The sequence below is a fragment of the Tupaia chinensis genome, unplaced genomic scaffold (assembly GCF_000334495.1).
Source record: "Tupaia chinensis unplaced genomic scaffold, TupChi_1.0 Scaffold000528_1, whole genome shotgun sequence".
Classification (NCBI taxonomy): Eukaryota; Metazoa; Chordata; class Mammalia; order Scandentia; family Tupaiidae; genus Tupaia; species Tupaia belangeri.
The window spans coordinates 4,433,299-4,459,131 of NW_006160041.1; the positions used below are offsets into that span (position 1 = coordinate 4,433,299).

Below are 25,833 nucleotides of genomic sequence, written 5' to 3' on the forward strand. Positions count from 1 at the left end.
TTTTATTTTTTTTTTTATTTTTAATGTCAGAGAGTTCATGCACATGCATGAGAGAAAGCACTCTCTCCCCTAATTGGGATGTTGTCATGCTGCAGTCCTTTTTCTTCCAGTTCATCCCATCAGGATTCCGGGCATGCTTGCATTTTTAAGTTGTCAGGGCTAGGACGTGAAAGCTGATCAGCCATGTGAGATCCATCTTCCTCTGCAAAATATCTAGCCAGCCCCAGTGCCCCAAACTCTTAAGGCTGTTGAACTAACTCTCTGCCACGAACAATCTTTCCTGCTTATCTTAGTCCTTACAAACGTATACTTTTCTTCTAAGCCTTTCTTTGAAAACAAATTGGAAAATGTCACTATAATGAATATGCAGTAGCTCTCTACTATGAGTAGTGAATCATAACTTTCTTAGTGTTTAATACAGAAAACATGTGCATACATTTCCATTAATTGAGTTGACAACTTTATTATATGTCATTTGACTCATGGCAGTCAGAGAATTTATATTCTATCTCCTTTTCTCTCCCAACTGTTTTTAATTGTATCATGCCTCTTGTTTGAACATAATCCATTTTCATTCAAGCCTATCATATATCCTCATTAGATTAGGGACAGTCCTTACTCTTTGGGGACTATATTCTATGATTATCTCTGTCATAGTTTCTCCAATCAAATTGTCTTTGATCAACGTTATTTCCTGCTTCTTTTCTCAATATCCTTAGTGTTTGTTAATGTTAAACACTAACTGTACTTAAGCACAGTTTGTCTGGGTATAAAATGTTGAGTCATACTTTCCTTTTAATTGTGAGTTTTGTATTTTTTTTTTTTTTTTGGAGAGTTTTCTTGCTATAGGGCATGTGCGCTCACCAGAAAGACAGAGAGAAATAGAGAGACAGAAAGTGAGAAATCACCCTGCAGGGGGGATGGCCACACCTCAATCCCTTCTCTTCCATTCTCTTCTCTGGATCTTGGGCACACACGCACACACGCCTGGCGTGAGTAAGCCGCTGGGTCTGGGACTCAAACTGCAATCAACTACATGGGAGTCCAGCAACATAGCCATTATGCTAACTGCTGGTCCCTATTGTGAGATTTTTGTATACTGACTTATACCATCTTGGTGGTCAGAGAAGACTTCCTCGAGGAGATATTGTCTATGTTTAATCTTTAATAGATAGCTTTCATGAAAATGTAGAAAGAGAAAATGGTACTAAGCAGAAGCAATGGAGTTAAAAATCGATCATGAAATTTTTGTGGAACAGGTGGTTGTTCAGGATAATTATGATGTAGAGAGAAAGAGGTGGATCTGTCCAAGTTGACAATGGATGAGTGGAAGAGCATGGATCATGAAAGACTTTACATATTGAGCGATCTGTATTTCTTCCAAGAAGGCAATATAAAGCTGTTATGTGGTATGAGGCAGGAGAACAATACAGTTACAGTTAGTATTTTAGATAAGATGTGGAAATTAGTCTAGGAGTCTTTTCTTCCATTGCATCCCATGAGTCATAACCTGTCCTGTTATAAAGTGGGCAGAGAAATTTCATCTTTCACCTCCCCTTCTTCTGTGTGATTGACCTTATTGGTTCTACTAGCATTACTAGTAGCCAGGTGGCTTTTTTTATAGGAATTTTTAAAAATCTCTACAATAATAATGGAGTTTCTTTATGTTAGGGCTGTATTTCTAATTACAGTTTTTTATAGCAGGAAACAGCAAAAATTAAGGCTGTATTAGTCACCATTTAAAAATATTAAAATGATAGGGGACTAGCAGGTGATGTGGTGGTTAAGGCGTTGGACACTCTCACATTGCCAACCAAGGTTTAAGTCCTGGACCTGGTGACTTGCTTTCTCACTTTCTCTCTCTCTCTGTCTCTCTCTCTCATCAAATTAAATGAATAAATGAATAAATAAATAAATAAATAAATAAATCTTTTAAAAATAAAGGAGATCGTGGTTTTTTTTTTAAATAACTTTTAAAGTTTATTTATTTCTTCCGTGAAAGAGAGACAAACACAGAAAGAGAAGTAGTCAACTCTAACAAGGTTTCACAACATGACCTACACCTAGTCATAGCAGGTCCAGGTCATAAGCATGTGCGCATGTACTTAGTGTGCTCAGAGAAACAAAACCAGGACTACTCCCCTGTAGGTCTGGTTGTGTTATCACTGTACCACCACCCCACCACATATAGTGCCTCTTTTAAAGAAAAAAAATAAAATTACAGTTCTTGGAATTACATCTTTTGCACCCCTGCAATCTGTGAAGTGTCAGTCTTCCAAAGATGCCATGGAAATATTTAAAAAATCTACTTGTTTCCAAACATTTCCCCCAGCAACTTCACCATGGAGACCATGATGCTATCATACTAGTGTCTGGCTACATCATGGAGACCTACTGTTCTTCACAAGTATAGCTCTGAGTTGCCAGAGTGGGCAAGTTTCTTCAGCTTTAGCAAAATTCTTTGTCAAACATAAAAAATAAAACTATCATATAACTTGTTGCTGTTTTATCTTCAGTCAACTATATGCAAAACACGCTGGCTGTATAGGCAAATTTACATTCAATCTCAGAAACACTGTCAGACAACCAACTCCCTTCTCAGTTCTTTCTTGCTTATTTTCTTGCTTGTTTGCTTGATTGCTTTTTCTCTTTTCTAACTGAATAGCATTATAAATGGCTTCTAAAAGAAATTACATTGTGGGGTTTCTATTGGAGGCTTGAGATGGAAAACACAATCATGTTCACTGCCTGAGAACTTGCTGGGCCAACGTTGTTTAAACATTCAAATTAAAGGATAGTTTCTTGCTAATCTCATCCTACTCCCTAATGCAATTTTCAGGTAGTCATATGGTTCTTCATACTCCAAATGCAGATATTCTCAGTTAAATACAAAATAAAAATACGTTGCACACTAATAGTCTAGAATTTCTTCATTTTCATGTTGAAAGCTGTTACCTAAAGGAGCAAAGCTTTAACAGGGTCTCAGTTTGACTCTTGCCATGTTTGCATACAAAATAGATAAGGCAAGCTTTGTTTAGGAGAATGTTAATTGATTCTGTCCACCATGGTGTCTAACGAGCCAATTCCCTGAAAATGTAGTCATAGAAAAAAAAAAATCTGTTCCAATGATTGGATATGGAAAATGCTTCCTTTCACCTTCATTTAAGGGAAAATTATGCTCAGTGCTCAGAATTTCTGAGATTGACAGCTGATGCTCCACTTGCATAGAGCAGCTGTTCGATTGGCATTTCAGGATTTGCTTTATTGTTGACAAAATGTAAAAGAAAATACACAGCTTTTAAAAAAGGAGAGAACCAGTCCTGTAACCTAGTAGTTGAACGGGAGTTGAATTCTACATAACCGACTGTGGTTCAAGTTCCAGCTCCAGCCACTTGAGAAATATACTGGGCATGTATCCATGCCTCAAATCCCAACAGGATAGAGGAATGGAGGAGCAGAGATTGTGTCATGACTATCCTCTACTGGGAGGTGTTCTCTTCTTTCTCTCTCTAATTATAGCATGTGCCCTCTGAAAATTTAAAAAAAGAAGAAGAAAGTGAGAGATTATAGACCATCAGTCCTGTCTTTGCTAAATAATGTTAACTTGACGTGGATAATAAAGAAGCAAAGCAAAATTAGGATGTAGGGTTTAAGAGGATGGGGAGTTCTATAGTTTCATAAGAATCTGCTTTAGATATCAAGTAAATTAATAGCCAGATTACAAGGGCATTTCCAAGGCTCAAAAATTTCTTTTTCTTTCATCTTTCTGTAAAGTGGAGGACTCTTTCACCATATGGATGCACTCTTTCAACTCAAGTATTGCATTTATTATGTCATCAGAAAAATCATGACAAATTTTTCTATATTTTTCATTTTTCTTTTTTTAGAGAGATTTTTGCTATAGGGTGCAGAGAGAGACAGAGAGACAAAAAGTGAAAATCACTCCCCAGGGGGTATGACCATGCCACAATCTTTTCTCCTCCCAGGATTTTGGGCATGCACACATACATGCCTGGCTTGAGTTTTAAGCAGCCTGGTAGAGGACTCAAACCGCAGTCAACTACATGGGAGTCCAGTGACATAACCATTACTTCATCTACTGGCCCCTCTATTTTTCTATGTAAAAATGTGTCCTACCTTTCTCAATGACTCAATATATTTATCTTCTCTAAAGTTGCTAGGGAACTAATTGTTTTGGGAGCTTCTATTAATATTTGTTCTGGCATTTCCGAACCTAGATAGGATAGGAAAACTACACTGCAGAGCTACATATCTAAATATGAGAAATTCTTGACAAAACTATCTTGCAGATGGGAGTTCAGAGGTCTTACTCCCATTCCTTATGTTCCTCAGCAAACACAGGCAGAGATCTAAGAAGGACAACTGGAGCAGTATTTCTGGTGGACTCTGGCAGTGGACTCTATTTGTGTCTGCAATAAAAGAAAAGAACGAACTTGGGGAAGACAACCGCATTTGGTTGTCATTTCCTCTAAATTTCTAAAGCAGTGAAGCTTAAGGCCTTTCCTCCAGCACTGCACAGTCTTTGTGTCTGGTGAGCTCTTCTTATTCTAATAATCAGATTTTTCCATGAGGAAAACTTAGTGTAAGTGGACTTTGTTTCCTTAGGTAGGGAGTAAGTTCCTTGAGGTCTGAAATCTTTTTATAGGCTCATATATCTCTAGGATAGTTCTGGACAGAAAATATGATAATCAATGATAAAAGAATTAAAGATCACACCCATGGTTACAACCAACGAAATATAATTCTGATGAAAATATTGTTGAAAAAAGTCCCATGGCAAACAGCCTCCTGGATATTGCTTTTAGGATTTTCAGACAATTTTTATATAAAAGGCCATTTTAATAACTGTTCCTTTTAAAAAAATAAATGAATTTAATTACTGGTGTTACCTTTAAAAAGCACCATTTCTTAATCCCCACTTGCATAGGCAGTACAAATCTCCACCCACGACCAGAATTTCCTGCAACTGACATGTTATTTAATGAGTCCCACTTCATTCTTCCTGAAACTGACCAGTCAAGAAACTTCTTTTCCCCCTCCTCTACAAACCTATTAATGTTGGCAGCCATAAAGTAAATGTAGCCACAACCATTTCCCACAAATAAATCAGTCAGTGAAAACTAAAAAGTACCCTCTTCATATCACTTAAAGGTCTCTTCCAGGTCAGCTTTTAAGCATTCAAGTTATGGTGTGTGGTGCTTATTTTCCTTTCAGTACTGCATTTAATTTGCGAAGTGGGGAGAACAAGTGGTGTTGACTGTTAGATTCTCATCATTAACATCAAGTTTTATGGCCTTACGTCTCTCTCTTAAGCACATTATAAATGTTTTAAGTCAACATAATGCTAGAAAATGGTGCCCTGTCCACAGGCTGAAGGAGGTGTGTTATTCGCATCTTGGGCAGGGAATAATGCGCGTTCATTATGAGCTCTTCACCTTCTAATTGAGCAGGTTACTCAAGAAAAGTTCTGGGTGATGCAAAATTGGAAATGAAGTGAAACTGAATATATAATGAATGGGTTTGAAAGGCAAAGAAGGTTTTGGATACTGTGAGAAATGAAATAGTTTGCAGAAGTTTCTCTGACAAGGCCTGGGTTACCCCTCCCAAGTTGCAAGTTGTTTTGCTCCATAGAAAAAAGAAAAATGTTGTTTGCTGAAAAAACACACACGGGCCCTCTTGGTCTCTGGGGTCTATTAACCCATTTCCTAATAAAAAATTCTTTTTACTTATCTAACTGCATTTTTCAGTGATAGCACTAACTTGCTCTAGGTCTGAAAAATGTGTTCCTGATCATATATTCACTAATATTGAGGAGTAGGATATCTTTTTCATGGTAAATTTCATGTTCCTCTAAATTCAACCAACACCAAACATTTATTAAGTACATACCTTAGGACAGATACAGCACTGGATACTTGATTTTGCACAGACAGGATTTAGAATATAGCGAGGGTATTAAAAATAGGGGTAGTGTTAGTAAGAGAAGGAGGAGGAAGAATCAGAGGAAGAGTAAAGGATAAAACTTCTTGGCAGTTATTGGAGAAAATACTTAACTTTCGTATATTACTGGTAAGATTAGAAATCGCTGTTGTTAGGGTCCAGGCACTGCAGCAGCGGTGCAGCACGATGCTCTGTGAAGCAATCCCACGTGGGAAAGTTCAGAGCTCAGGTCCAAAGACTTGCCTGATTATGCTGGGCATGTGCTTGCCGGTGATCCAGGGTTGGCTGAGGGCTGGGGATTGATGCTGTTGGGGAGGCGCACATGTGCTCTTTCTATTTGTTCCTTACATGTAAAAAAAAAAAAAAAGAATGCTAGAAAATTATTTTTAAAAATTGCCAGAGTCTCCCTAATAGGAACTTTGGAAAAATAGTAAAACTTTTAAACTATTTGTGAATTTAACCAAACAACTCTACTTTGAAGTATTTATCCTACAGAGGCATTTATCCTACTAAAATAATCATGAACACAGGTAAAGACTGAAATTCCAGGGTACTATTATAGTTTCTCATAAACATTCTTATTTGAAAAGAAGATAAATATCCAATAATAACTGATCAAAGTACACTCATGTGGCTAGAGCAGATATCCATCTTAGTTGGACTTGATAATGGTTATTATAACTTAATTCATGAAGAAGAGTGAGTTTAAACACTGTAATGCTATAGAATACATATCATGTATTTTAATATTTAAAAACACTATTTAATTTAATAATATTTGGGGCTAATGGTTTAATTACATAACCAGATGTTCATAAAATATGAACTAAAAAGTAGAACTAGTTATAAAAGATGCTATTTGGTGAAGTCTTTGTGTGAATATGTCTGTACTGAATAAATACTAGGATGATACATGCCCACACACATGCAGATGTGAACACTCAGTACCAGAATTACTGGTTCCTTCTTCTTTGTTTAAAAATACTTTCTAAAATTTATGGTGAAATATAGTGTTTAAAACTTTTAGTAAAACTAGAAAACCATTTAGCAAACAAGTGGGTCCAAAGGTATTAGAAAAACTAGGAAGTTATTTAGCAAATAAATGGATCAAAAGCTAGTGGGTCCGCAGCTGGCAGGGAGGTTAAGGCAGAAGGATCCTATATGACCAACCACACAGTTTGAGTCTCAGACCTGGCAGCTTAAAAATCATGCTAGGTATATATGCATGCGTGTCTCCAATCTCAGGGAGACTGAAGGAGAAGCTTGTGACATGTCCATCTACCCTGAGAAGGGTGGTGATTTCTCCCTCTCTCTGGTGAGTGCATGTATTCTATAGCAAAGACTTAAAAAAAAAAAAAAAAGGACCAGCAGTTAGCTTAATGGCTATGTCGCTGGACTCCCACGTAGTCGACTGCGGTTTGCGTCCCGGACACGGTGGCTTGAACTCACGCCGGGCGCATGTGCATGTGTGCCCAGGATCCCAAGAGGAGAATGGAGGAGAAGAGATTGCAGCATGGTCATCCCCCCTGGGGGGTGATTTCTCGCTTTCTGTCTCTCTGTCTCTGTCTGTCTGGCAAGTGCATGCGCCTTATAGCAAAAACCTCTCCAAAAACAAACAAACAAACAAACAAAAAACAAAAACAAAAGCAAAAAATAACCAAAAAAGCATCCAATTTCAGAAGCTCTTTCATTAGAGTAGGTGTAGCATAATGAAAGTGCAGCCTAGTGTAGTACAGACCTTCGTTTAATGTCCGGCTTCAAAACTCATTAACTGTCATATCCTCAGCAATTATTTACTGTGTATGAACCTTGGTCTTCTCTTTAGAGAGTTGGGAATGGAGTCATGTGAGGTAAGTGACTAGCACAGAATTTGCATCAGGGCACCATTCCCAACATATGTGAGGAAAAAGAAAATATGGTTAATGCATGTACTTAACCTAATGGTAAAACACACATCCTACCAGAAATGGCAACTTTCCAGGTGTGAGAATGTGTAAAAATAAATGTTAAACCCTCCAAAAATCTCTATGTACTATAGGTTCAATGAGACTATGCTAGCAAAATAATAATGTCTTAAAAATTTATTGCTAAATATTTGTGGGTAAGGATATAAAGGGAAATGAATTCTAGAAAGAACATTTTGGTTTGTGTGTGTGTGTGTGTGTGTGTGTGTGTGTGTTTGTCAGTGTTTCCTGTGAATCTTTAGTCAAATTAAATAAAAATGAAGCTAATTTGTCAGTTTGCAGAGTCATGCCAAGCAAAGTTAAAAACTGCCAATGTGTGTTCATTCTCATGGTTTGAACAAATAGAACTCCAAGTAATTATTTACTTGATGTCTAATTACTCCTATTCACTTCATTGCATTCCATTCTGCTTGAAATTGTACCTTTTGGGTTTGCTTTCTGGAGCTCTGGGTTGGAGATAGAAAGAGGAACTACTTTAACATACCTTAACTACACCTTGAGAAGTAGCTTGCTTAGAAGAGGCCCCTCAGTTATTTGTACTAGCATGTTTGAGTACAAACAGAAATAGTTCTGCCTTCCAAAACCCCCAGACATTTGCTTAGAGTGCCTAGAGAACTTTGGTCTAATTCCCAGGAAGATAGTGGAGGAGAAGCAGCAGCATTTGCTACTCAAATGTCAAGAAAGTCATGATGCATTTTTGCATAGAAAAAACATAGAAACATGTGATATGACTTTCCCAACAAACTAGTAAAATGAAGATTTAAGTACAGCCATGATAACACACACAATTAAAAATATGCTCCACATGCTGGGACCACTTGGGCAGCCAAGGTTTTATTTCCAGTCCAACCTGGAGGCCAGGAGTGGTGGTTATAACCTCAGCTTTTTGGGGAGACTGAGGCAGGATGGCCAGCAACAGGCTGGCCTGGATAACATAGCAAGACTCAAAAAAAAGGGAAAAAAAAAAGGGGGGGGACACTAGCAGTTAGCATAATGGCTATGTCACTGGACTCCCATGTAGTCAACCGCGGTTTTAGTCCTGGACCCGGTGGCTTAAACTCATAACTCATGCCAGGCACGCGTGCATGTGTGCCCGAGATTCTGAGAGGAGAATGGAGAAGGGATTGTGGCGTGGCCATTCCCCCCGGTGAGTGATTTCTCACTTTCTGTCTCTCTGTCTCTCTCTGTCTTTCCAGCAAGCGCACATGCCCTATAGCAAAAACCTCTCAAAATAAATAAATAAATAAATAAATAAATAAAGGGGAATAAAAGCCAGGTGTGTATGGTAATGTGCGCTTATAACCTTATGATGTGGGTGGGGTGACTGTCTTAGAAAAACAATGGGGGGTTTAGATTGACAACAAAAAGCAAAACAAATTGAAACTCTGTATAAAAAATCACCTGAGGTTATTTTTATTTTAATTGCCATTAAAAATTGTAAATTATACCTGTGTGTGTGTGTGTGTGTGTGTGTTTGTGTGTATGTGTGTGTAGGCAAGTGGGTGGGTGCACAGAAATGAATAAAGACACCAGATCTTCTTAAAGGATGCTTGAAGTGGCTCCTGGGCCAAGACTGGGAAGCCTTTTCTTACCTTTTTCCATAAGGGCAATGCAAGTTGCAGGTTTCTCGCTCTGCTTTGTTTCCCTGGGTCTTTATATTGAGAGTTGAAGAAATTGAGTGCCCCCTCTCCCTTTTTTTTGAATGGATTGTAAAAGTTTTAGTTGTGATTGAGGAAAAGAAATTAGGCAAGCAGAACTACTGTGAAACCAAGAAAGGGAAAATGATATTGTCACTTCCTCTTGTACAGAGTCAGCAATTTTCTCCTGGTGAACAAAATAATTCTGTGCTGGGACTCTTTTTAAACCAGAAAATGAGACTTACAGGTACAACATGATCAAACCATTCAAGGCACCTTTTTTTTTTTTTTCCTTCTTCTTGAATTCTTGGTTCTCTAAAATGAGTTGCCCTCAAATTTAGCCTGTTTATCTCACAAAACCATGAAGAAATATCTTCATTAATGTTTTCTGTCCCTGGGCCCCATTTCCTCTTATCTCCCAGTAGAAATGTTGCAGTGTCCTACCATTTGCATTAAGAAGTAGATAGATAAGAATTCAACTCTTCAGTCCCATTTATTGTCATTGTATTTAAATATGCAGCTTAATTAGCTGTACTCATCCTTCTTCCCAATCCTCCTTCCCAATCCTCTTTGAAGTCCCATTGCATCAGTTCAGCTAATTTTCTGCTCTTACCCTGATTTCTGAGCTTTGTAGAAACCAAGGGTATGGTTGCCCCATTTGATCTCTAAAAGGTCTAGATGCTTGGTCCACAGAGGTATTTTGCTCAGTAGAGGACATGGAATTTGTTCCCTTAAAATTGAGTTTTAAAGTATTCAATCATTTTCTAACAAATTCACCTTGAAAATTAACTTATATCAACTTGAGGAAAAAAGGCTAGGTGATTGAGATATACCTGTTAATAACAGAACAGTATTACATGTCACAATATCCAGGTAGGGGACGGGTGTGTAGGATTAATGTAAGCTTTTTAGAACATGCTATTTCTATAATGCATACTTATGGGAAAGCAACACATTAATGATATTTTACAGAAAATGTTACATTGAGGTTTGGCAAATAACCAATACGGTGAGAGAGAAAGCAATATGAGGACAAGATTAAGAAAATGGCAAGACTGTGTATTTCTAGGCATGATCTTTAACATGATCAATAGAACAACCAAAGTTGTCTCACTCTAGCTATGATATTGATGAAGAGCATGATATCTAGTCCAATATCTTTTCTGAGCATAAGTAACTAGGTATATTTATCCTATAATATTTTAGGGAGCACCTGTTGAGCCTCTGTTAAATTGAGATATAATTTGCTAAGAGAATAGCAACAGAATTTGCTAAAGTAACAAGAGTAATAGATAATCTAAAACTTGAAACTACTTTGATCAAGTGGGGCAGAAATTGTGCTCATCAGTTATCCACATGCTCCTCTACATTCCCCACTCTCTATTGCTGTCATAGCTGATGCAAATTCTGACCAATGGTCAACGATGAGGAGTAAAATCTGTCACTTTGGGACTGAGGCAATTGAGAGTCATTTACATCTTTCCTTCATTTCTTTCGCCACCATTTCTTCTCTGTCCTTTCTTGAGTTCTGGAGTCGTGCATAAGGTATAAGCAGGGTACCAACCCATATTAGCATTTATATGAACAAAAACTAAGTGTGTGTGTGTGTGTGTGTGTGTGTGTGTGTGTGTGTGTGTGTATGCCTGTTATAGGTATTTAATTTGTTACTGCATGACAGTTTAGCCTATCCTGACTATTGCAACAAGTTAAGAAGTTTTCTATGGGGGCCGCCAGCAGGTGCCACGGTGAATGAGGCGCTGGACACCCACATGGCTGATAGCAGTTTGAGGTCTAGACCAGGTGGCTTGCTTTCTCACTTGCTGCACCTCTCTCCAGTGAATTAAAAACAAATAAAGAAATGAATGATTGAATGAATAAATAAGTAAATAAATAAATAAAATTAGATAAATAATTATTAAGAAAAAAGATTTATAATATTTAGATGTGATCATGTAAATAGACCATTAATTTTAATATTTAGAAACTGAGTTATGAAACAACTATGCTAGTCTAAGAAAATGAGAACTATTGAAGGTTCTCTACGGTTTGGAACCCTCTACTGCATGTCTTAGCCTGTCAAGTGTCCTCTAATGACAAAGCTTCCTAACCAGTACATTTCATCATGACACACAGTGTGCTGAATTAACCAATCCTTTCAGCTCAGGATAGTTTGCTGAGATAGGATGCTTCTAGAAAAGACATCGCCTGTCCTGTGTGCTGTGCAAATACCATCATGATGTGAAAAGGGTGGAGAAGTGCCATGGGTCTCCACGTCCAGGCAACAATATAACTACCCTACATTCTAGGTCTTGCCCTACACCCATGTCTCTACTACCTCTCAAGTCTTCTCCCAAGCATATCATTATTTTATGTAAAATTGAAAAGAACTGTTGAAATGATTGATACTGGTGGCAAGTGAAATATTTGTGGAATTAATAAATAAGTGTGCATTGAGGCATTTCTGTATATTTCAGCATCTTTTTTTTTTTTTTGGTGTATCTTTACTATATCTTTAGCAGTAACATAAAGGATTCTTAGCAACTCTCAAAAGTCTACCCAATTACAAGCCTGAATTCTATTCCTGCATTATTATAATAAAAAGAGAAAACTTAAACATTTGCATCTGAACACTACTGAAGTATAGTGTGTATCAGTTAGGTAAGCCTAATATTTGTTCATCACCAGGAACTAGATTATGATTATTCATATTTATACTTACTGTATGCTTAGTATTTTTATGTTTACTATATGCCAAGTACAGTGTTTTGTATAGATTTCTTTCTTTTTCTTTTATTCTCTTTTTCTTCCTTTCTTATGAAACTCTTTTATGAGTCAAATATTACTATTGTACCTATTATACAGGTGAAAAAATCGAGAATTTGAGAAGTTTGCTTATGATTGCATAGCAAGTTAGTGGCATACTGCATATTAAAGCAACAAGTTCAACTACAAGCTCGTAAACAGTATATACTATGCTGTTTTATTTTAATAGGCTTTTGGTGAAGTTTTCAGTTTGCTATCTTTGTTTTATTCAGTAAAAAATGTTTTCCTCTACTCTAGTGCAAAAAGTTACTTCAAAGGAAACACCTTTCTGGCTACAAACAATTATTTAGAAGAGGTGTGATTTTTGAGATTTAAGAGCTTACCTTGGTTCCAGATTCTCTATTTGGTAGTGAAAGTTATGCTGTTATCTCCTGAAAGACTAGCTACTGGCTCACCACCTTTTGAATTTGACAGATGCTTACACATTCCTGTAAGTGTATTATGACATCCAAAAAAACAATAAAAATGTTGCCAGTAAATTCAGTGCTCGATACAAAAAGTTTTGGCATAGCAGTTACATTGGGTAAGGTTCAAAAACACATCAACCTTCTCACCCTCAAATCAGTTTGTTGCTTACTGATAAGATTACAATTACTAACAGTAAAATAATGTGCCCTCTCTATGAATAACTAATAGTGACCACACGTTAAAAAAGATAAAAGAGCAACTGGAGAATCAGAGTCCATTCTCATTAGCCACAGCTGGGGAAGCAACTCAAGTAAAAATCCTCAGCTTACTTACTGCTTCATAGTAATTAATAGTAATTGATAACAACTTGTAGTAATTAAGATCTAATGCATGCACTTAATTTGCAAATGTGCTCCTTTGAATAAATTTTTTTCTCTGAGTGAAAAGTCTGAAGTTGTAGACTTTTGGGTTTCTCTTCCCATTATTTTTCTATCTCTTGATGAGAAAATTACAACAGATCAAAGCCTATGTCATGTTGGAGCTGGAAGAGAGTTTAGAGATTCTTCTAGTATAGTTGAATCATACACAGATGAAAACTTTGAAGCTTAGAGAAGGACACTGATTTCTTGAAATCACCTCTCTGATCTTTGGGATGAATGTCTATTGGCACTCTGCCCAACTTGTGACCAAAGCTAGAAGTGATATGGTACTTTCGTGTAAAGAACTGCTTGTTATTTGTTGTAAGGAGGAGGCCTTGAGAAGGAGACTCTAGGTTTGACAATCTATGTCGACTTAATAAATTAAATAAAGTTTTGTATCTAAAGTGCCCAGTACAAAGTCTGGCACAAGTTACTGATCTATAGAACAAATAAGTGATATTGACACAACAGGGTACTGTATCTGTAGAACAAATAAGTGATTACTCAAATCCAACTTTTCTAAACTCTGAATCCTCAGAGTAATGCAGACCTCTGCATGGCTTTTTAAAAAAAAAATAGATTTTTGCCTTAGGGCACATACACTCCCAAAAGAGAGCTAAGGCAGACACAGTGAGAGGGAAAGTGAGAAATCACCCTTCCCGGGATTTTGGGCATGTATACACTTGCACCCAGTGTGAATTTGCATGGCTTTTAATATTACCCCTATAAAATGAAACTTTTCTAGGAGAACCTATGTGAATTATATTCATAGTTAAAAAACACAAATTTATGGGAGTGCCCCAAATCAATCAAAAACATGGAAATGTTTAAAGAAAAAGGGGTAGGGGACAAAAAAAAAAGAAGAAAACATGCAAAGATTCTACCTGCCAAGAGTGTATTTTTAGCAGTGAAAACCCTGAGATATGTGTGTATAATAGAATTGTGGCAATGATCATTTGGGCAACAGCACAATTTGCATGAGAATAAATCAGGAACTGTCCTGGAACTGGAACACCAGAAAGGTGAAAAACGTTTTATCCTACAGTCCATGTTCAAGTTGCTGAAAAGTTGTTGAACATGTACCATGCCATGAATATTCCTTGTGAACCTGGAAGAAGCATTGTTCTCTTTCTGGACTGTAATATCAGATGTGTATCATGGCGGCAATCTTACATGCAAAGGAAGAATACACTCTTCCTGTGAAAGCTGTCAAAACTGTCTACTTGAGCTATTTTTGAGGTCTATTTTCTTCCTTCAGTCCTGTTCTGAAATTCATTAAAGCTAAGAATGCCCCTTAAATTATACTCTGTTATACCCTGGAGGAAGACCTGAAAAAATTAATAAACCCTTGAGATTAGGCAAATGGAGAGGAAAGAATTATGAAATAAAACAAAGCAAAGAAATCATGTAAACATATTAATTAATTGTCTGGAAGTGAAAAGCACGTTTGTAATTTTGCCCTTGTTGAAGGAAAATTGGAGTTCATTACGCTCACTGATTTAAAAGCTCTTTCCTGCACAGCATCACTGGGAGAATGAGTATGTTATGAGTGCAAAGCATGGATCAGTTGCAGCGTCAATTAAAATAGAAATTCATTATTGAAACCTCGAGAGTAAAAGGTTGATGCTTTAGGCTTTAAGGATAGTAGAAAGCTTTCCTTTCCTTTTTTGCAGGTTTTGCATTTTTTTCCTCATGTCTTTGATTGGTCTAAGGAACACGCGTTTCAGATTTCTAGTAGTAGACATTACATCTTTTTGTAACAATTTGTATTAATACCTGTCGCACATTCTGTATACCAGGCACTCTGTCATCTTTAATCCTCTGAGCAATCACAGCAAAAGGTATCAATCAGTATCACTTGAGAAAACTGACATTCATGGAGATAAAATTGAGCAGCTGTTCAATTTGGTGACATCAAGGATTGAAGACCAGGTCTGTCTGATGTAGAAGACTGTTGTCTCTCTAGGACACCACAGTGACTCTAAGGCAGACTCAACTATGCCGGGTGAGGAGCGCCTGTATGACAAGGGATAGAAGGTGTGTTGCGTGCATCCAGAATGGGCATTGCATAGTCAGGTGCATGTGAGAGTGCTGCCAAGAGCCTAGTGGGATTGTAGATGGAAGGGGATATACACAACATAACCATCAGCTGTATACGGTGGCCTTATGATCTCCAAAGAGCTCAATTACCTAGGTTGAAATGTGTTTTATGGGAGGATTATATGTTTTATTTTTGTAAGATCTTTCCATAGGGGATTGTGGCTAAAGAGTTAAAGTTAGAAAACCAGGGCCAGCAGGTGGCATGGTGTTTGAGGCATTGGACTCCCACATGGCCAACCATCATTTGAGTCCTGCAATTGGCATCTTACTTTCTCATCCCCTCCCCTTCTCTCTCTCTGGTGAACACAAATTAAAATAATAATAATAATAATACATAAAATTAAATAGTAATTCTTTGACAAAAAATTACAGAGCCAAAGGGAGGAAGTATATAGAGCCTGTTATGACCTCTCTGAGAGTCATGCCATTCTGGGCTCTGTGTGGAAAGAAAAAAGAAAGAAGAAAGAAATAGGAATAAGTGTGATCAATGAATATGTCATTATACCTAAAATGAAGAAGAAAAAATTGATTAAACTTTAGGGGAGGATGAGTAAAATTCTAGGAGTCAAAGGAAGGCCATGAGAGAATTTGGTTTCATAGCCCATAGCAGGGCTTGGATCATGTCCATTCACTGCCACATTTTCACTCTGTGGCCCCAGGTAGGTGAGTGTCAGTCCCTCCACCTGTCAAATGGCAAAAACCTCTGAAGGATGCATGAGGGTAAAATTGCATTACTTAGAATGTCTGATCTGTGTGCCAGTGTTTACTTCTAAGTCAGGCTTTTCCTATGGATACAGCATATACTTTGAAAAGTTCATGGGGGGTGTGGGGGAGAAAGAACATTTAGCAGACACAAACATGAAAAGGTTGATGATAATGTGTATGGTAATAGAGTCTTGGACTAGACCAATAGGCACTGTTTTCACGCTGGGGAAAATCATTATGTGCACTGTAAAGATGTACAGTGATTAAATGTAAATTTAAAAAATTCATGGAATATGTATAATATGAGAAAGCTACACATAGATTTCAAATTCTTTTGCAACAATGATAAACTCATACTTTAATTCCATTTTTCCACAAACATCTCCCTGTTTTCACTCATTTTGACCATAATGTGATCCAGAGAACTTCTTTTCATGTTACGGTTAATGTAGTTGAGGCACCAAGAGGCTAAATGACTTACCTACATACCTACAAAATGATAAGAGATAGACTTTAAACCCAGCAGTCTTGCCCCAGAATCCATGTTCTTAGTCACCCCACTATTCTGACTCTCAGAACTTCAGGAAGGTATTGAACGGACTTCCTGTCCTTCTTTTACAAGCTACCTCAAATCCTCCTAGGGCAGTGCAGTGTCTGTATAAGTAGCTATTATTAAAAGCATGACCTAGGCACTATTTATTTCTCTCTGACTTGTGTCTCATTCATACTCTTAAAGCCCAGCTATTTTGGTTTCACTTAAAACCTTTCTGACATTGCTTACCTCTCCTCCTCCTTTTATATGGCTACCCATACAAAAGATGAGTGTGATTATGCCGAATTTATGAGTTGCTTCAAATTCCTCATAGTAATTGTGTGCCTTCTGTGAAATAATAATAAAGCCACCTATAGGAAACAAGGCACATTTACTCCATCTTTTCTGTGGAGAAGACACAAATTCTTGCTGGCTCTTCCTCTGCCTGTTTTCTGGGGCCTTTCTGAGACTTATGTAGTCATCTCTTTATTTCTCTGTGTCATGTATTTTTCTGAGGACATCTTTTTTTTTTTTTCTTCTAAAGTTTTATTGAAACCAGCAAAACTTCTAAAACTGGGCCATAGGGGGATGAATAGAAGACAGTGAGAAAAGGAGGGAAGAAAACTCTCCACAGCTAATATGATTCTGTTACTGTACTAGTAAATATAAGTGTTCTATTTAGATATTTGGCATTATTTTATAGTTTCCTAATATAGTCCATATTTCTTTAAAAGAGTAAAAGATTTAAAAGGATTCTTTTCAAGAAAATAGAAACATGAAACAATTTTGAATAAAAAAAAATGACTCTTTCATTCACTTATTTAGCTCTCATTTATTAGGTGCTGGGCACTGTACACATAAATCTTAGGGGATAAATGGTACAGCCCCTGCCCTAACATCATAGCACATGTAGTTTGGCACACAGGTAAATCAGAACTACAGTACAGTAGTCATATAGCCCAGGGAGAGAAAAACACAGTCTGCTATGAAAACCCAAGGGAGTGCATGAGAATTAGATTGAGGGAGGTTCAAGAAGACAAATAGGAGTTATGAAGACAAGCAGGAGGAAAAGACAATCCTGTGTAACAGGTTAGTATGGGCACATAAGTAGTTCTGAATAGCTGTGGAAGGGGTGTAATATAGTTTTCTAATCCACAAATTACCTCCAACTTGCTGGAATAAAACAAAGATATTAATTTCATTAACTCCACATTTCTGGAGGCCAGAAATAAATTGGAAGTATTGTTGGTTCTTTCTGGAAATTCTAAGAATCCCTTCCATTCCTCTCACTCAGCTCCTAATAGTAAGTAAACACGTCACTCTGCCTGTCTTCACATTCCCTTCTCCTCTGTGCTTCTCCTTTCCTGCCTATATCATCTCCTCTTCTATTAATAAGAACCCTCGTCATTGGATTTATAGAATACCCAGATAATCCAAGATTAATTTTCTCTTGATATCCTTAATTACATACATCTTCAAAGACTCTTTTACCGAAGAAAGTTATATTTACATGGTTGGGGTGGTTAAATCCTTTGAGGGGCCACCATTCAACCCACTCCAAAGAGGAAAGATAAACTATAGACATGATGAGGTCAGGGAGAGCGGGGCCAGATTCCCATGGTCCCCTGTACCTGCCAAGGAGTGGGAGCTTTATTTTGAAAGATGTAGGAAGTCATAGCAGTTTTAGCTGTGGAATTGATATTTATCTCTAGAAAATACAATTTACTTAATACCTTCAGCCAAAGACCACGAAAACTCTACCCATGGTTGATCAAGTTGCATTTATTACTCATTTGGATCTGTTACAGGATTTTTGATTTTGGGTGGTTTGGGGAGGATCTAAAAAACCTTGATTTGCTCTCTATTGGAGGCTGTCAGTAAGCAGAGGCAATTCTAAAAATGAGCATCTCAATCAATCTTATCTATAGAGGAATAGACCAGAGTAAGGATACAGTTGTAAATGGTTAAGTAGTAGTCACTAGCCAAGAGGGCAAATGTTTGATGTTTTATGAGTGAAGCCATGACTTTTTCTGTGCATGGCCCCAAATGAAGCAGCCTTATTTTGTCTTTGATCATGGTCTCAGAGTGACCTTTTCTGAGATTGGTATTCCGTGACATCATTCACGTCCACTTGGAGAACAACACAATCTAGTCATAAGTGGCAGGTCATGTTCCAGACATAGGGGCTGCTCTTTTTTGTTTTTTTGTAAGTACCGAACCATAAAAATGACCATGCCTAAAATTGCAGCAGTTATAATGAAGCACATCAACCACAGTGTGCAGGCTGCTTCTCAAGAGCCATAATAAAAGTTGCAAAGTTGTTTTTTTTTTTTTTTTAAAAGAACATTCTTTATTTGCTGATAGGAGCATCCTTCTCCAAAATTCATTTACTTCTGAGCCACATGTTGGACTGTATCTATTTTAAAGACAAGAGGAGCTAGCTGAAAGGCTCCTTGTCGGCTGTGCTGTTTTATCTAATGGTTGTAAGAGCATTTCCTTCCACCTCCCTGCAGGGCCTAACCCAACAAGCATCCCTGTGAAGAGAAACCCTGCAGTCCCCTTTTTAGGCCCTCTCCCTTTTTTTCCCTGGGGTGTTCCTCTATTTAAATATTAGAAGTGAGTCCACTGTAATTCTTTTAAATAAAAAATAAACAAGTGAAAGAGCCCTCAATGCTTTTTTGGCAAAGGTCCCTTCAGAACAAGCAGCCTTTGGTGTTAGAGATTTATTTATTTATTTTAAAAGAAGGCATAAATGGGAAAAGGCCCTAGAAGGGTAGGAATAGCCAGCCAAACTATGCATTAGGCTTCTCTGCAAGGGAAGATTAAAAAAGGTGAGTGCCTTTGTGAATTCAGCAAGGAAAAGAGATAAAATAAAATATACTGCAGATGATGCTCCTGGGAATGACAGATGACAAGAGAGGCCCTTCCACCTGTATTTTCTCAAGGAGAAAAGGGCTCTTTAAAGTTAAAGACAGAGATGTTCAGTCAAAAGGAAATATTTTTCTCCTCTAACTTATAATTAGCCTGCAATACTGGCTTCTATAAACTCCTATCAAGGCACATTGCTCAGTGCAGTGAGGCTGGCAGTCAAATACATAAACAGTAGGGCATCCATCATGGACACTAGCCAGTTGTCACTTTCCAAGGTATCAAGTGATAGTTCACTCAAGTCAGGGGAAAATTCTTTCTCCACCGTCATTTGTAATATTATTTATCAGTTACAACATAGAGATTTGGCACCTCCAATGACATAGTCCAGCATCCTGTTAAATTGATTGGAAGTCCAACTGCACATGGTGTCTTCCATCATAGAGAGCCAAAGCCTGTTTCATTCCTGACATTGTGCTGGAGGAATGAAAGCCAAGCGTAGAGCTGGTCAGTGAGGCTCTTCAACATCACTCCAGTTCCAGATCAGCTCATTCATGCTTACAGTTACCGGACAGAGAGACAGATATGTTAACTGGTCCTGGGACCCAGGGTTTGCCTTGTGGAGATGCTAGTTGGCCATTTGTGCTGCTTGGGTATCAGGGTGATTGGATGTGGGTTGTTTTTGACTGACAGCATGAGCTGGAGGCTTCGCTGTGTGGCTGGCACAGGCTGGTTTAGACCTTGAAAAATTTGGATTTGATGTAGAGGTGAATAAGCACACTGAAAACAGAGGTTGCAAACTCAAATTTCTACAGAGGCCAAGTGGGTAATATGCCAGAATGAAGCAGGCCAGGTGGGAAATTGGAGACCAAAGCCCCAAATGAAGGAAACAGTGACCTCTCAGCTCCCACTGGATTATGTTCATGCAGAGATGTGGGTCCAGGGTTGTCTACTTTCCAAGGATAGCCACTAGTCTGGTGTGTATGTTAAACCCCTTAATTTTAAAATATTGCATCTAATTAAAGCCCTTAACAGACCAAATAAACAATTTGCTTCGTAGGCTGCCATTTTGAAGGTCTGGTTTCTTTACTTCTAAATATCTACAGAGAAGCCCTGTGGACTCAGGTTTCAGGACAACATAAATATCATTCCCAAATGTGAAAACAAGGGAAAATGATAGGCAAAGAAAATGAAAATACTCTTCATATGTCACAGTGTTCCCATGTTGCTAGCAGGGCTGAAGGAAGAAGGTTCAGAGCTGCACCTTCAGTTTTGCTTCTGAAACTAATCAGTTAGTAACAGGGCCCTGAGGAATTTGTGTCACTAAGAAAGCACTCGAGGGATAGTATACAAAGGAGGGAAAACACAGGCTTCTTGCCTATGAAAAGTTTGTGAATGAACTGAGAGTGCTACGTTTCCATGGACTGGAGAAGTTAGGAAAAAAATGGCAGGATAACCTATAAGTAAGTATGAAATGCACCCTTAGAAAGTAGACTTAGTCAATTTCCTTCTTTAAAACACTTCTTGGTAATGGTCAAATGTAGAGACCAGAAAAGTGGTTCACTGGGACATATGGCATATGACTTGCTAGATAAATGCCATGATTGTTGGATGAGATTGACTGTTGATAGGCAAAATCAATAAAAAGTTGTGACTTGGGGCCAGCAGGTGGCATGGAATTTACTGCACTAAACTCGCACATGGCCAGCTGTTATTTGGGTTCTGGACTTGGCAACTCGCAAATCACACTGGGTGCATGTAGGGTAAAATCTGAGTTTGTAACCTCTGTTTTCAAAATGTCTCTATAGGTAAAATCCAAGTAAAATCTCCAGAAGAAGAATGGAAGAGAAGGCATTGTGGTGTGGCCATCTTCCTGGGGGGCGGGGGGTACTTTTCATTTTTCCTTTCAATGTCTCTCTGTCTCTCTCCAGCAAGTGCATGTGCCATATGGTAAAAATCCTTAAAGAAAAACAAAAAATGGGGCTTTCCAGGTCCTGAAATTCTGGAAGCTATGACATTTTTGGCAAACCAGTCCCTCAAAGCCACTGGTTCTGAGGGTAGTAGGGGATTTTGATAATTCTATGAATTGAAATAAATAGTATAAAAAAAAGATAGTCTAAATCACTCCTCTAAGAATTGGCTTAGACAAGTCTCAAAGTCTAGTCTCAAAGTCTATGTGTTACCTAGGCATTTATGGCAAATGGGTACTACGAGTCCTCATCGCAGAGCTATTGAGTCAGGACCTCTGGGGCTAAGTCTCAGAAACCTGTGTTTTTACCAAGTCCCTTAGGTGATTCGATGCTTGCTGAAGTCTGAGAATCACTCTCATTGTCCCTGGAAAAAAGGAAAAGCTCAGTTAACTCATGGTTAAGGTCTACAATGATCACAGTTTCTTCTGTACTAAGAAGCCTCACCAATGAGCTAGAGCTAAAACCACAAGGAGTCCACCTTTAGAAACCACTAGTACTTTTTTTGATTGTGTTATGTTTCAGTCTAGTTTTACCTTGTGTGTTTATTCTCTATTTGTCTTTGTATCATTTTATTTTGAAGTCCTATGGATTCCTTTATTGTTCTCTTATTGCTGCTGTAGTGAATTACCACAAATGTCATGGCTTAAAACAATAGAATTTGACCCAGCATGGTGGCACATGGATGGTGTTACCACTTGGGAGGCTGAACTGCACGGGAGGTCTGGGTTTAGTTCCTGGCCAACCTGAGCATACTGGGTATGGTTGTGTGCACCCATAATCCTAGCTAACTGGTAGGCTGGGACAGGAGAATTACTATATAGAGAGATCTATCAAAAATACCTGTTTTTCTTTCTCTCTCTCTCTCTCTCTCTCTCAGAATTGAGAGAATAAAGGAAACATTAGCTTAGAGTGCTGTAGATTAGAAGTTCAAAACATGTCTCTATAGATAAAACTCACGTAATCATGACATCCCTCTCTGAAGGCCCTAGGGAACAGTGCATTTTCTTACCTCTTCCACATTCTGAAAATACCTGATTTCCTTGGCTTGTGAGTTCACTCTCCACAAATTGAGATACTGCTTCTCAAAACCAGCAATGTTAGGCTAAGTCTATTTTGTACTGTCTTCTCTCTGGTTCTCATTTTTTTCTTCCTCTTTTTACTTTTAAGCACCCTGTAGTTACACTGGGTACCCCTAGATAATGAAGGCAGTATATGCTCCCTATTTTAATGCCAATTGATTTGCAACTTTAATTCTTCTGCACCAAGGGCAACAACATAGTCACAGACTTTAGGATCTGGAACATGGACATCTTGTGGTGAGGGCATCATTCTGCCTACCACAAGAGACTATGCTCAGAGATTCTATTTTTATTTTTTTAATCAGAAAATTAAGTCATGCAGATTACAGAAATGTGTTCAGATGCAATATATGACCTCTTCATCAATACTAGTAAGCTATCATTCTGTGGCCTGGAGAGACAGTGTAATAGTCAATGGTGAAGACAAGAGCTTTGCAATCACACAATCCTGGGTTTACATTCCTACTCTGGCACTTGCCAGCTGTATATATTTTAGAAAGTTACAAAATATTGAGACATGGTTTTCTTTATTCTGAAATGGAGAAAACGCTTTCATCATGTGATCATTATGCTTCAAAATAATGATAAAAAATAATGTGTTGGACACTTAGTAGAAGCATAACAAATGATCTTATTTCCTGAAATCCTGAGTTCCATTTCAATACTGCTGAGTAAACCCATTTAAAGGAACCTATGTCTGTCTGTTGGGATTGCCTTTAGTGGCAAATAATAATAATAATATTTTTTATTGATTCTGTGTTTTAAGCATATCTAAGTTGTTTGAGTTTCAAAGATGAAAAGTGATTTATAAGTTACAAATGACATTGTCCTTCATATTGCCCTGTAGTGGGTAGCAGGGAAAAGAGGGTGCATGTAAAGAAAGAAGACTCGGAGTTACTCAAAATTAAGAAAATGAATCCTTACTGTCAATTTAAGTCACTCTACTGCTAGTGCAAGTGGTGGTGGATAGATTTTCTTTTCCACTAGATTTACTTTCTGATATACAAGTTTATCACTCAAGCAGGACTGTTCATCAAGCCATTTTCCATCGATAACTCCAGCTGAAGTCCGACAGGCTGTGTGTTTATTATTCACTCGTAAAAGGCTGGAGCTCATTTGCTTCTGCTGTGGGGAGAGGAGCAGACTCAGAGAGAATGAGGGCACTCAGAGGAATGGCCATTCATTGCGGTCAGGCCTGAATAATACAGAGGAGTAAAACAACCAGGAAAAGCTCCAGTTAGAGCTGGAAATCAAATATTGATAAAGTAATCCCCTAATTTGCTAACTTCTTTCTTAATGATTTGAGTCTCATTTATTCATTCAACAAACATTACTTGAGTTCCTCCTATAGACCAGGCTCTGTGCAAAGATATAGAAAACTTTACACCAATGCCCACCTCTTCATACCCACCCTAGCCATGAGAGATTAAATAACCTCTAATTTCTTAATATGGAGTGCTTTTGTAAAACATCAGTGCATGTAATTACATGCTATGGTGGAAAATCCTATAAAAATATTTTTTTCTGAAGGCATTACTGTGAACAGTGCTGAATTCCTCTATCTTCTTTTAACACTAGACCAAATGAAGAAAATACATTGTGCATGGTCTCGAGAAACTTACCTTAAGATAGTAGCAGCGCTGCTACTAACACACACTAGACACATTGGAAATTGAATGAATATTGAAGAATCTAAATTCAGTTAATTAGTACACTCAATCTTGTTTCACATTATATTGACATTGTTCATTCCTTTCTGGATTAAATAAGGTACAACTTAAGCTAAAAGGAAAGAGTTTAAAGCATTGTTTTATTTATTTATTTATTTATTTTTTAATTTGAGGTCTGTTTTCTTCAGGAATTCAGAAACCAGCAAGCACTTTAGGGGCCAGTTTTATACCATACCTTTACTCAGCAGTGATGGTTGGCTTATAGAGTAGAAGACAATGAGGGGGGGACCAGTAAGAAGGTTAGGTAGCAGGATGGCACTTACAGCATGAATTTATTGATTTATTTGAAAGCGTATAAGTTCCCTGAACACCAGAAGGACCTGTTTTAAAATAAAGCTATGTATTAAAATACATGTCTTATGTAATTAATTAGAAAGGGTCTTTGATGACATGTTATCCTGAATTTGCATGGCAAGGGACTGCTCCCTTCATGTAACCACAGCAGAACTGCAGTATATATGCTTTTGACTTACTAGAACTCAAAGATGCAGAGGAGGAGAGGTGAGAAGAGCCTGAGAGAGAGAGAGAGAGCGAGTGCCAGTGAGAAAACACCCACGAATAATGGAAATAGTGTAGTGTTTCTAACCACCCTTTTTTTCAATGAGATTATGCCTGCAAGTCAGAGTGAATGAGAGGCTTAAATCTGCCAAGCCCTCAATTTCTACATTCCTGCAGGCTTCTTGAGGCATGAGCATCTCTCCTTCTTGAGAGGAGAATACGTTTAGTCCTTTAAAGAGGCAGTACAAATGTTTTCTCCAACAGGATCCCTAAACATAAACAGATAAATTCATTTGGTGCCCAAGCAAAGAAACAGCAATATCTGCTAAAGGCAGAACACAAGTATCATGCTTGCTGAGTGATCACACAGGACTGCATTTCGTGGACCAGTTAGAGGGTCAAAGACAGTTTTGACCTAATGATCACCTCTGCTGACGTTATCACTTAATCCTGTCTTGAGATTGGGCTCCACTGTGATCAACACAAAGAACAAATGACATGTATAAAGCTACTTTTTGTGGGTAGTGATGAGGTGTCCTCCCCGGATTTGATGTTTTTGCTCTTTAATATTCCCTAGTTCCAGCCATGCAGCTGTGAACTAATGCATATTTTTTCACTCCTCTTGCTCAATCTTACAAAACAGAGGAAGACCTTTATCACTTAAAACTAAGACTCCCTCAACACAAAGAACAAATGACATGTATAAAGCTACTTTTTGTGGGTAGTGATGAGGTGTCCTCCCCGGATTTGATGTTTTTGCTCTTTAATATTCCCTAGTTCCAGCCATGCAGCTGTGAACTAATGCATATTTTTTCACTCCTCTTGCTCAATCTTACAAAACAGAGGAAGACCTTTATCACTTAAAACTAAGACTCCCTCGGAACCAACAGTTAGCGTAATGGCTATGTCGCTGGATTCCCACGTAGTCGACCGCGGTTCGTGTCCCGGACCCGGTGGCTTAAAACTCACGCCGGGCGCGTGTGCGTGCGTGCCCAAGATCCCGAGAGGAGAATGGAGGAGAAGGGATTGCGGCGTGACCATCCCCCCTGGGGGGTGATTTCTCGCTTTCTGTCTCTATGTCTCTCTCTGTCTGTCTGGCGAGCGCACGCGCCCTACAGTGAAAATCTCTCCAAAAAAAA

The 25,833-nt window shown here is 38.1% G+C and overlaps 1 protein-coding gene across 16 annotated transcripts in view; it reads left to right on the top strand.

The window, feature by feature from the left end:
- Positions 1-25,833, top strand: part of NRXN3 (neurexin 3) — a 1,829,483-nt gene that overhangs the window by 1,460,238 nt on the left and 343,412 nt on the right. The window lies entirely within an intron of this gene.